This window comes from Anser cygnoides, chromosome 11, assembly GCF_040182565.1.
Source record: "Anser cygnoides isolate HZ-2024a breed goose chromosome 11, Taihu_goose_T2T_genome, whole genome shotgun sequence".
Lineage (NCBI taxonomy): Eukaryota > Metazoa > Chordata > Aves > Anseriformes > Anatidae > Anser > Anser cygnoides.
In genome coordinates this window covers 15197454-15207942 of record NC_089883.1, presented here as the reverse complement: position 1 = coordinate 15207942, position 10489 = coordinate 15197454, and positions in this window count along the sequence as shown.

Below are 10489 nucleotides of genomic sequence, written 5' to 3'. Positions count from 1 at the left end.
CACAGAGGGTGTAGAATGGCATGTAAGAGCTAAAGTTTGCATCCATTTCCTACTAGGCTATGTGCCCCAGTGAAGTCTAAGCTCATGCTTAATGATTAAGGAAAGTTTACTATAATTTGAAGACCCCAAACACACTTATCTCTGAACATAAGGCTTGACACTGCTCCTCTGTTCTGGGATACCTTTATTTCTTAGCAATTGAACATGAAATGAGTAATAGCTTGCAATCCAAAGTGATATGTTTCAACAAAGAAAGCTTCAGTGATTTATCCATACAGAAGTTGTTCAACTGATCCTTTTATGATGCTCTCATTCCCCCTTCTTCCACAGAGGAGGGCGTAAGCACAGAATACAACAGACTAACCCATTCTGGAAGGAATGCAAGTCTGCACTGAAACAGTTAATTTTGCCCTTGAGGGTATAAATAAGATGAAAGAAGAACAAACTATTGCAGAAGTCATTACAACTGTAGAAAGAAATCCATGGCTCTGTTTTCAGCAGTTGGAACAAGCTGCCTCAGGTCCAACTCCACAAAGCTCTGTCAGCTCTGGAAAGGAAGGGGTGGCTTGGCAGAAATAGTAAAGCTGATTAGGGAGTAAGGGAAAACCGCCAAATCCACAAGTCCCGATTACAATTAGTAGATTTAATAGACTTTTCTGCTATGAGATCTTTAAAATGGAGGAAAGACAAACATTAGCCCTGCCCTAATATATGTAGTTATCCCCACATACATTAAATGCCCCGTGGCATCCCACTTCATTTGCATTACACAAGCAGCAGAAAAGGGTTGGAAATGGTCCCCGAAGGGACTACTGACTAGAGAATGGGCTTCATATCTGACACAGGGTTGGCAGCAAGGCTTCCTGCTGGAAGACAAGGGACAAGTACTTGAAATGTGGAGGATAGGAGAAGGATCAATGCCAGCTATACTCGTTATGCCACCATCCAGCCTGAAGTATGGGCATCTGAACATAAATGAGGCCAGCACTTGGCAGTAAAATGCCAAGAACACAAAGGTGTCTTCCAGTTAAGCATAAAATTAAGAGTCAGGGCTGTTACACTCATGTTCCCTCCAGACCTCAGGCATGCCAGAAGTAGTACAGTTCTCATTAATATCTGCTGTTATTATTAAAAAAGGCCATTAAATCATTACTGACAGAATACATCAACAGGAGACCACAAACAAACAAGAGATTATTGATGCAATCATAGAAAAGGAAGCTTACTTTTGAGGAAGCAGCCTAAGAGAAGGATATGTAGGAGACAAAGGATACAGTAATCTATTTTTTATAAAACTATTTCCATGTAAGTTATATTTCGTAATAATTACATGCTGTCAGTGATTTCATGTCAAGAAAGAATTTTTCATTTTGCTGAGGGAAGATCTAATATGCTATTCCCCTGGGTAAAAAGCTGATTATGTACAAATTTGATATTCAGAAGTGATTAATTACTTGGTTGCAAGTGTTCATCGTATAAACCTGGTTGGGTATGCACCAGCAGGAAAAGACATCTTAGATTAGGCAGAAGCAGAAAGAAATACACTAGCACTAGTATTTTAGAAATTCATCTGCAAAAGGGAAAATCCCATAAGATGAAGATATTTAAAGTGTTAAATACAGGCCATCCTGCTATACTCAAAGAACACCCGTCAAGGTTGCTTGCTCAGCACTGGTAGGAAAGGACTCCACATGCATGCTTTTGCATAAGTTATATATAATTCTCTCCTATTTAGCTTACGGAGTGGCTCTTACCCACACAGTACTTGCACAAGCTGATCTACTTTTTTTTTTTTTTTTTGCCAACATTGTATTTTTTATCCAGCTCTGTGCAAATGGGTGAACTCATGTAAGGTATGAAAGTAGAAAACAGTCTACAGAGAACCTACTGCCCTCTTTATAGTAACTCCTTTGTCCCCCTAAGTCACTGATCGTCTAGTTCTATCCAGCCACTCAGTTTATAGAGTGAAATTCCAAGACAGATGTGGGGATGAAGAGCTCCTGAGCTTATTCAAAGCTTTAGCAGCCACAATAACTTCCCCTACCTTCCATCCCACTCCCCTCCCCCCCGCCAACATTACATTAGTATTTGTCATTTATGAGTATTTGAGTCTTTGTCAGCAATACAGTAGAATACTTTTTAGCAAATACCCCAGTATATTTCTACCATAGATTAATCTACATTTTTATATAGGCAACACATATTACCAAGGAAAACACTACCCAACCTGTCCTGCCTCCTGTTTGAGGAGGCCTCAGGTTTTGGTTCACATAAAACAAGTGCGAGAAAGCCAGAGATCTAGAAGAAATTCGAACAATATTCCCACAGGGTTTGTGTAGAGCTATTTTGAAAGGCCTGCAACCTGGCACAGCAGAAGTAAGCATTCAGTACAGCTTCTTTCTTGCTATGGAAAAAGCCTTTGCAGAAGATATAAGCCCACGTGCCCATGCTTACAGCCCTGTGCATGTACCCACTAATTGCTATAAAATTATGTATAGGGATGAGGAGGAGGAACAGAAACAGGGAAGGGATAAGGGATTCAACAACATATGCAGCTTCTCAGCTGCCAGAATGACTGATACCTTCAGAGCACTGCCCTGCACCTTACCTTAGAGGTGGCCATCCCCAGGCAGAGCTCCCTGTTCCTGTGATTTCATTCCTTGGCTGCCCAGTGGCAGTCAGTAATGGCACCAATACCAGCTGCCTGCAGAAGCCTGGGGCCATGCCATGGAAGTCGCTCTGTGACCATAAAGAGAAGACAGTAATTGAATAGAAGTTGCAGGAAAGAACAAACCTTACCTAACACTGCAGTCCCACATAAACCCGTAGTCATGCTAAAACACTGTGGCCCCAAAGCCAGTATCATGGGATTTATTTTTTTCATTCCTAAAAAGTGTGCAAATAATGATTTTGAAGAGAGCTATGCTGTTTGTACACAGAGTTTACCCTGTGGGTCCAGATGTTAGTGCTTTATTAAACATACAAATTAGAGGAGATTTGCAATAAAAAATGTGACTGCTGCCAATTTTTTCTGGCAAACCTCCAGCAGGAAATATTCCTGTGTCAACTGTAGCACTCTCCTTTGGTATCATACAGACTCAGACAATGCATCTGTTGGATTCATTTCAGTATCTCCAAGTGTGCTTCATTGTTTTAAAGCATCAAAGAATTTTGCAGTTATAAATCATAACAAATAATTAGTAATTCCAAACAATAAAACCACATGAGAAAAGTGACGTGCAGATGTTGCCAGTCATTGAAGGAGACTGAAAGAGAAAGGAAACAGTTGTACATTATAGTGCTTGTTATCTGAATGATTAATTTGACGAAATAGTGCTAACAACATCACTTGCTTTAAGGTGAGGATTTTTCTTTAACACTGAAACACTGTACTTTAAGAAATTCAGCAAGAGTTACTCTATTACAGCAACAAGTTTAATGTACTGTAACATCTGGGGAACCATGGAAATAGCAATAAATTCTGTAAAATACATGGCATCACTCCAGTGCTTTATCAACATCTGCAAAATATAGGCATTTGAGAAAATATGATTTTATTGTTACAATATGAATTTCAGACAAAGCAAAAAGTTCAAGTTAATTCCATACAAGTAGCATCTGATTTAGACCAGTATACTACTCAAGCAGTTTGGAAGACTAAATCCTATTTTGAAAATTAATACAGTATCTCCATGTGTACTTTCACAAAAACACTTTGCTCGTTCTTTGGATATGGAAAAGAAAAATAAAGGGCCAAACTTTGAAAAATAAGGGCATCTGCTAAATTAACACTTAAAAACAAGGATGAAGCATGTATAATTATATTCCAGAGTATCTGGAGCTTGAAGAATATTACTCACTGTTCACATTGAGAATTATCAGTTAGCTAAATGCATGTGGGTTTGTGGACAGTCACGATGCTTATTTTCTGATTTTTCCCACAGCAGTTTTGCAAACCTGGAAGCATTCATCAGATCAGATAGTTCAGCTACAAACACCAACTTTAAAAGACATTTGTCTGAAGCCATAGGGAGCTTATAAACAAAAGGCAACATCGGTTGTCTTCTGTGAGAGGTTATTACAGAAACCACCACTGTTGAGGCATTAGGATTATTCTGATGATACAGACACTGCATAAGCACAGCCAGACTGACTGGGACTCACATTTATGACCCTTCCAATCTGGGTGCTGTGCAAGATATAACTCCAAGGGAGACTAGTTTTGCTCTCAGTCAGTCTCCTGACCTCACACATTGCCAAATCTGTGTCCCATTAACTTCATCAGGACTGACATTTTCTGTGGGAACCAGATTTGAATAACAATCCTATTCTTCATGCTCTTTGAGCCCTTGAAAGTGCTCTTCCCCTTAAGATTAGGTACCAAAATGTGTTCTTTATTTTCTGCAGTCTTAGTCTTCAGTATTCCACACCAAGAAAGTTAACTCTCTAAATGCATTCTCTAGTTTATAGTGGCCAGAAGATTTTCTGCAGATATAACCACTATCACACAAGAGAAATATAATCACTAGGCTTATCTTACAGTACGGTAACTACAGAACTAAAAAGGAATGCGATGAGATCAGCTGATCCTGAATTACAGACATCATTCTGTGCCTTGTATTTAAGGCAACAAAAATTAGTAGAGCTGGGAAAAATTGGTAAGGTCATGACAAAATTGCTACAACTCTGAACACAACTTAGTATACAACACTAAGTATACAATAAAAGAAGTACTCCATTCAGTAACACTTATTGTTAAGTATCACAGTCTAAAGTTTTCTTTCCTAAATAATTAATTCCTGGACATTACTATGCAATCTGAAGATCGAGCAATGTTATAATGCCTCTTATAATTGTTATTTCAAAAGGAAGATGGATTAGTCTGGAATAAACAAAATAGCATTCACACAAGCAAGCAGTAGCATTGTTACACAAAATTCTCCCCCACCCCAGATCTTCACTGAATCCATCTAACATGATACATGGCACAGGTCTTACAGCTGCTGGTTACTCATACCTGTAAGTAGAAATGAGTGACAGGGAAGAAAGTCATAACATGCCCTGTTTATTTCTCCCTTTTGTACCTGTAATGTAAGGGCCATTCACTGCCTCTCAGCTCAGAGAGGTCTTGGGATATTGCCCAAGAAATGTAGGAACAAACTGGTAACTTGATTTAAGTCTGATTGCAACAACATGACTCAAGGTAACAGAAAGACTTAATCTTTGAGAAGCCCCTGCGGTGCCCACAATACCAGCTTTTGTTTCTTAGGCACTACTGCATCAAGAAAACATCCTTTGTGCATTCCTGGAGTTAGCAGTCATAACACCTAAAGTTTAAAATACATTACTTAGAGTACTCCTGGAAGAGAGCTAAACTATCTATCTGAACAAACGAGGTAAATTGCCCAGTATCAAAAAGCTCAGTTAGCAGAGAAACGTTTGAAGTGGAAAAAGAAAGTCCATGTACAAACACCAATTAGAAAATAGTTAGCTCAACATGAGAATAGCATAAGTTATTTAGAAGATAAATTTGAATAAGAAATAAAAGGTAAAAAACAATATAAAGATGTCCATCAGATTTTCTGAGTCATACATGAAGTGCTAGTGATCTAATAAGGATCTAAATAAGGATACAGGAAATTATCTTTCAAGAACACACAAGACTTTCAGTCTAGCAAAGAAAAAATGTATTTTAATAATGTGTATTTATTTAATATATATTTATAATATTTAACTGTATGAAGTCATATATATTATATATATATTTATAATATTTAACTGCATAAAGTTCAACAAGGCCAAGTGCCGGGTCCTGCACCTGGGGCGCAACAACCCCAAGCAGTGCTACAGGCTGGGAGATGAGTGGTTGGAAAGCTGCCTGGCAGAGAAGGACCTGGGAGTATTGGTGGATAGTCGGCTGAATATGAGCCAGCAGTGTGCTCAGGTGGCCAAGAAGGCCAACAGCATCCTGGCCTGTATAAGAAGCAGTGTGGCCAGCAGGGCTAGGGAGGTGATTGTCCCCTGTACTCGGCTCTGGTGAGGCCGCACCTCAAGTACTGTGTTCAGTTTTGGGCCCCTCGCTACAAGAAGGACATGGAGGTGCTCGAGAAGTCCAGAGAAGGGGCACGAAGCTGGTGAGGGGTCTGGAGAACAAGTCTTACGAGGAGCGGCTGAGGGAGCTGGGGTTGTTTAGCCTGGAGAAGAGGAGGCTCAGGGGCAACCTCATTGCTCTCTATAGGTACCTTAAAGGAGGCTGTAAAGAGGTGGGGGTTGGTCTATTCTCCCACATGTCTGGTGACAGGACGAGGGGGAATGGGCTAAAGTTGCACCGGGGAGGTTTAGGTTGGATGTTAGGAAGAACTTCTTTACTGAAAGGGTTGTTAGGCACTGGAATGGGCTGCCCAGGGAAGTGGCTGAGTCACCACCCCTGGAGGTCTTTAAAAGACGTTTAGATGTAGAGCTTAGTGATATGGTTTAGTGGAGGACTTGTTAATGTTAGGTCAGAGGTTGGACTAGGTGATCTTGGAGGTCTCTTCCAACCTAGATGATTCTGAGAATGTATGTAGAGTTGTAGTTTGAATAAGCGCACAGCCAAAATCATGACCCCTTGGTTTACCCTGCATTAGAGAATAATACAGGTAGAATACAACTAAATTAACACCACAAACCTGGGCTAGGTCCTTAAATAAACCTTCTACTGGAAGGTGGAACACCGGAACCAGCTACATAGAAATACTGCATTATCTCCTACCCTGATGATTTTAAGAGTTTTTTTTTTTTTAAAGCAGTGTTTAAGAACCTATACACCTTGCTGTTATGTAGAGTGTTAGTTTCTTTCAGATTTCTTTTTAGTGACTGTACACTTAGTTACTATCATATATGTTACAACAAACCTCAGCTATTTCTGCAGGCACTTGCAGGGTCTCCCTCGTATCTCTTTACAGCCTCCCTTTGCAAAAGCATTTTCAAATAACTCACAATTGTTCAGGCTACTGATGTACAGAAGTTTGTGTTTACTACCAACATCTTACTCCTCATATGTCTTACTCCATGTAAGATTCCTCACTACCAAGTTCATGAATAAGCTGCTCAAGAGCAGTTACTTTTTATTCTATGCTTACTTAATACCTCAACAAGTTTGAACTTTCACAGGTTTAACATCAGCAATAACAGTAACCTTAGAACAATAAGGCACACATTAGTACTGTAACAATTTGAGGAATCAGTTTGTAACTATGCTATTAACTACCAGAAAGCAATAAGAGTTAGCTACATCCTAAGGAAGAGCTACACACAGCAACACCTCTAACACAAAGTCCTCAACACCCAGAGCCCATCCTACAACAACCTAAGAAAAAAAGCAGAGCAAACCTTAAGCTAACAGCTAAACTCAACTAAGCACTAAAGCATTAAACAACATCAGAGCAAGAACATGCATACCAAAGGAAGCTTAAAAACAAGCAGAAATTTCAATAAACAAGGCCTTACAAAGACTAACTGCCCAAGGCTGAGCTTAAATAGAGCCCCAGGACACCCAGGGTAGAGGGTGCGGGGTGAAGACCCCAGGTGAGGCGGGTCAGAACAATTAAAGGCTGTTAGTGCAGTCAGGGCCCTGATAATATCACTGCCTCCTCATGCTAAAGTAGTAATGATAATACTGATGTTTGCCTGACTTTGCTCATCAAGAACGACTTTGACTCAGTATAAATGCCCCCCTCCCCCTTTTTTTTAAGCTATCTCTCTTAAATTCATCTGTCCAAACCTAAAGCAGTTATCAGTCTGGTTACAGCTTAACCCGAGCCTCTTCTAACCAGCTGTTTCTGTTTGTTTGTTTGTTTCTTTCTTTTTTTCCTAAACAGTTTATTTTGCAGGAATTTTGCTTCCTGAGCCTTTTAAGTGACATAATTTCCACTGAGGTGTTTGAATTATTTTGGTAAATGGCAGAACACTCATTTATAAAATGGGAGAAGGTTGTTTTATCACTGTCAGTTTTCTCAATCTGCCATACCACAGTGGAAATGCATATGTTCATTCTCACACTCATACACACACACGCAATCCAATTTACATGCTTGGGGATGATTCATGCTGCATTTTAATGGACATGTTCTGAGATAGTGATTTAAAATGTATTTGAAATGACAGCTTAGAAAACTGTTTATAGCACACCTCATTGAAGTCCCCTGCATGCATGCTTGACTAAGTTCTACTTCACCTGAAACATCAGTAAATATGCCGGAATTGCTGTCATCCATGGGCTATTTTAAGTAGCAGATGCCTAAAATATTTTCATCAGGATTTTCACAGGGCTATGAACAGGTAAGACAGCATTTATGGATAGTTTGTGTAGCTGTTTCATTCCTCTGGTTTGGGGGATTGCCTAACATCTGCCTCCCAAGCTGAAGGGATGTCCCCAGCCTTACTGTCCTACCTGACAAACCACTGGAGAGCATCCCTGATGTGCATGTGCCAGTCCCTGTTTGTTTTGTAGGAGCACGTAAGGTTGTTGTATCTCTGCTCTGACAAAGTACACAGCACACTTACTGTTAAGGCTCTGGGGTTTGGTGATTAGGGAGATGGAAAGGAAAAGTATTTGAACAGCTGAGATGGAAGGAAAACATAACTTCAGAAGTAAAGTCAGATACCTGATAGAATGTTTCAATTTTTAAAAAGTGTCTGAATACAGGTAAAGCCAAAAAATATTATATTCTTAAAAAAAAAAAAAAGTTATTTTTTCACCTGTCATTACAAATCATAAACTTTACTTGTCATGGCTGGTAACTGTGCCTGACATCTGATTTAATCTCAAGAGATTATTTCGTTGTGCAGATACTCAGATCTCAAACTCAGCAGCTATGACTGGTAGAATTGGTTTAATGGTACTCCAGGAAACCAGTGGCAGACTGAATAGAAGTGAAATGAAAGGCCAAAAGATTTCTAGAAATGCTAGAGAAATTTACATGAGTACACTGATGTAAGCATTTTCACGTCCATCTCTATATCCACTGTACTGCAGTAAAAATATGACTGTTCCTTATTACTGGAATAACAAAAGCTGGATCCTCAAATGGCAGATTGATAGATCTAATTTATTATTAGAACATTATTATTATATTACTATATATTTTTTATAATATTGTTCTCGTGAATTGTTACTGTACTGTACAAGCAAAAAAGGGGAAAAAAAAACCAAACACTTGTTTTGTGCTGCAAAACAAGTCAATGGCTGGTTGCAAAGACATTAGGCAGTAAATGGGCCCAGACACACAGATGGACTGGGAGTAGCCAGATACTGAACTGGTACAGGCTAGCCTGGTCTCATCATTGCACTGCATACTACAGGAACATTTCACTGCTTGGTATTTTTGCTGGCATTTCAAAGAAGAGGTCTGGGGGGCCATGTGGTACAGAGGCTTTCATGGCCTTCCTGTGAGCGGTCGGGGCGGGAGATCACAGGAGAACACTCATCCAAAATGAGCAATAGAGTCTAGAACTTGCATGTTGGTATATGCAAGAACATCCAGGCTAGAGAAAGGTTAAAAAAATGAGGCAGAAAAAGGCCATGCAGTGAAGTAAAGCAATGAGCTTGAGGAATTTTCTTCTGAAGCAGTATTGTGGCCAGGAAATAAGGTAACACAGCATAGGAACAATGTTGGAGTGGCCGTTACGTATTTTGTGAGGGGGAAGCTGAGTTGTGTGCTGAACAAGGAAGGCTTCATCGTATTTGGTTGTGGGATTTTGAATTGCAGCGGTTTCACTGACAGAGGCCCCAGCATGCATCAAAGTGGTTCACGCGAGGGACTTAATTTGCAGTTACCTCCTTTCTCATACAGATGTAGGTGCGTTGGTATGGAAACCATCTATACAGCTGTGAGCGCAGTGCCACAGTTAAAACAGGACCCTCTAAGGAGTCTCAAACCTACAACAGTAACTACAGCAGTAAAGTTTTTGCTGGTGGCATTATGAACGCTTAATACAACAAGACCCGAAGGCGGTTTAGATTGCTTTGGCTGCATTTAGGTGTTTCTGGTACTCTGAAACCGGCCTGCTGTTTGAAGCCGCCGCTCACGGGGCGGGGGGCGCGAGCTCGGGCTGATGCAGGTGCCAGGGGCTCCCCTCAGGTACGGGACGGCCGCGGGCACGAGCCCGGCCGTTGGCGCCGCGCGCTGCCACAGCGGTGCCGCCTCGCGCCCCACAGCGCTGAGGGGACTTGCGGCGGGCGGGGCGGCCCTAGCGGCAGCCGTCGCCTCCCCAGCTCTGTTCCCGTCCCCGTCCCGGGGCTTCTCGTTCTGGCTGAGGAACGTGCCCGGCTCCCCCTGCCTGCCTCCTCCTCCTCCTCCCTCAGGAGCGGCCGGGAAGCGCGGCTGTGGGCGTGCAGGGCGGCAGCGGCGCTGCCCACATCGCCTCAGCGGGTGCCGCAGGGCCGCTGCGGAGCGCTCAGGTAAGGGCCCGGGGGCCGGCGGCCGGCAGGGCGGGCGGCCCGGGTTGC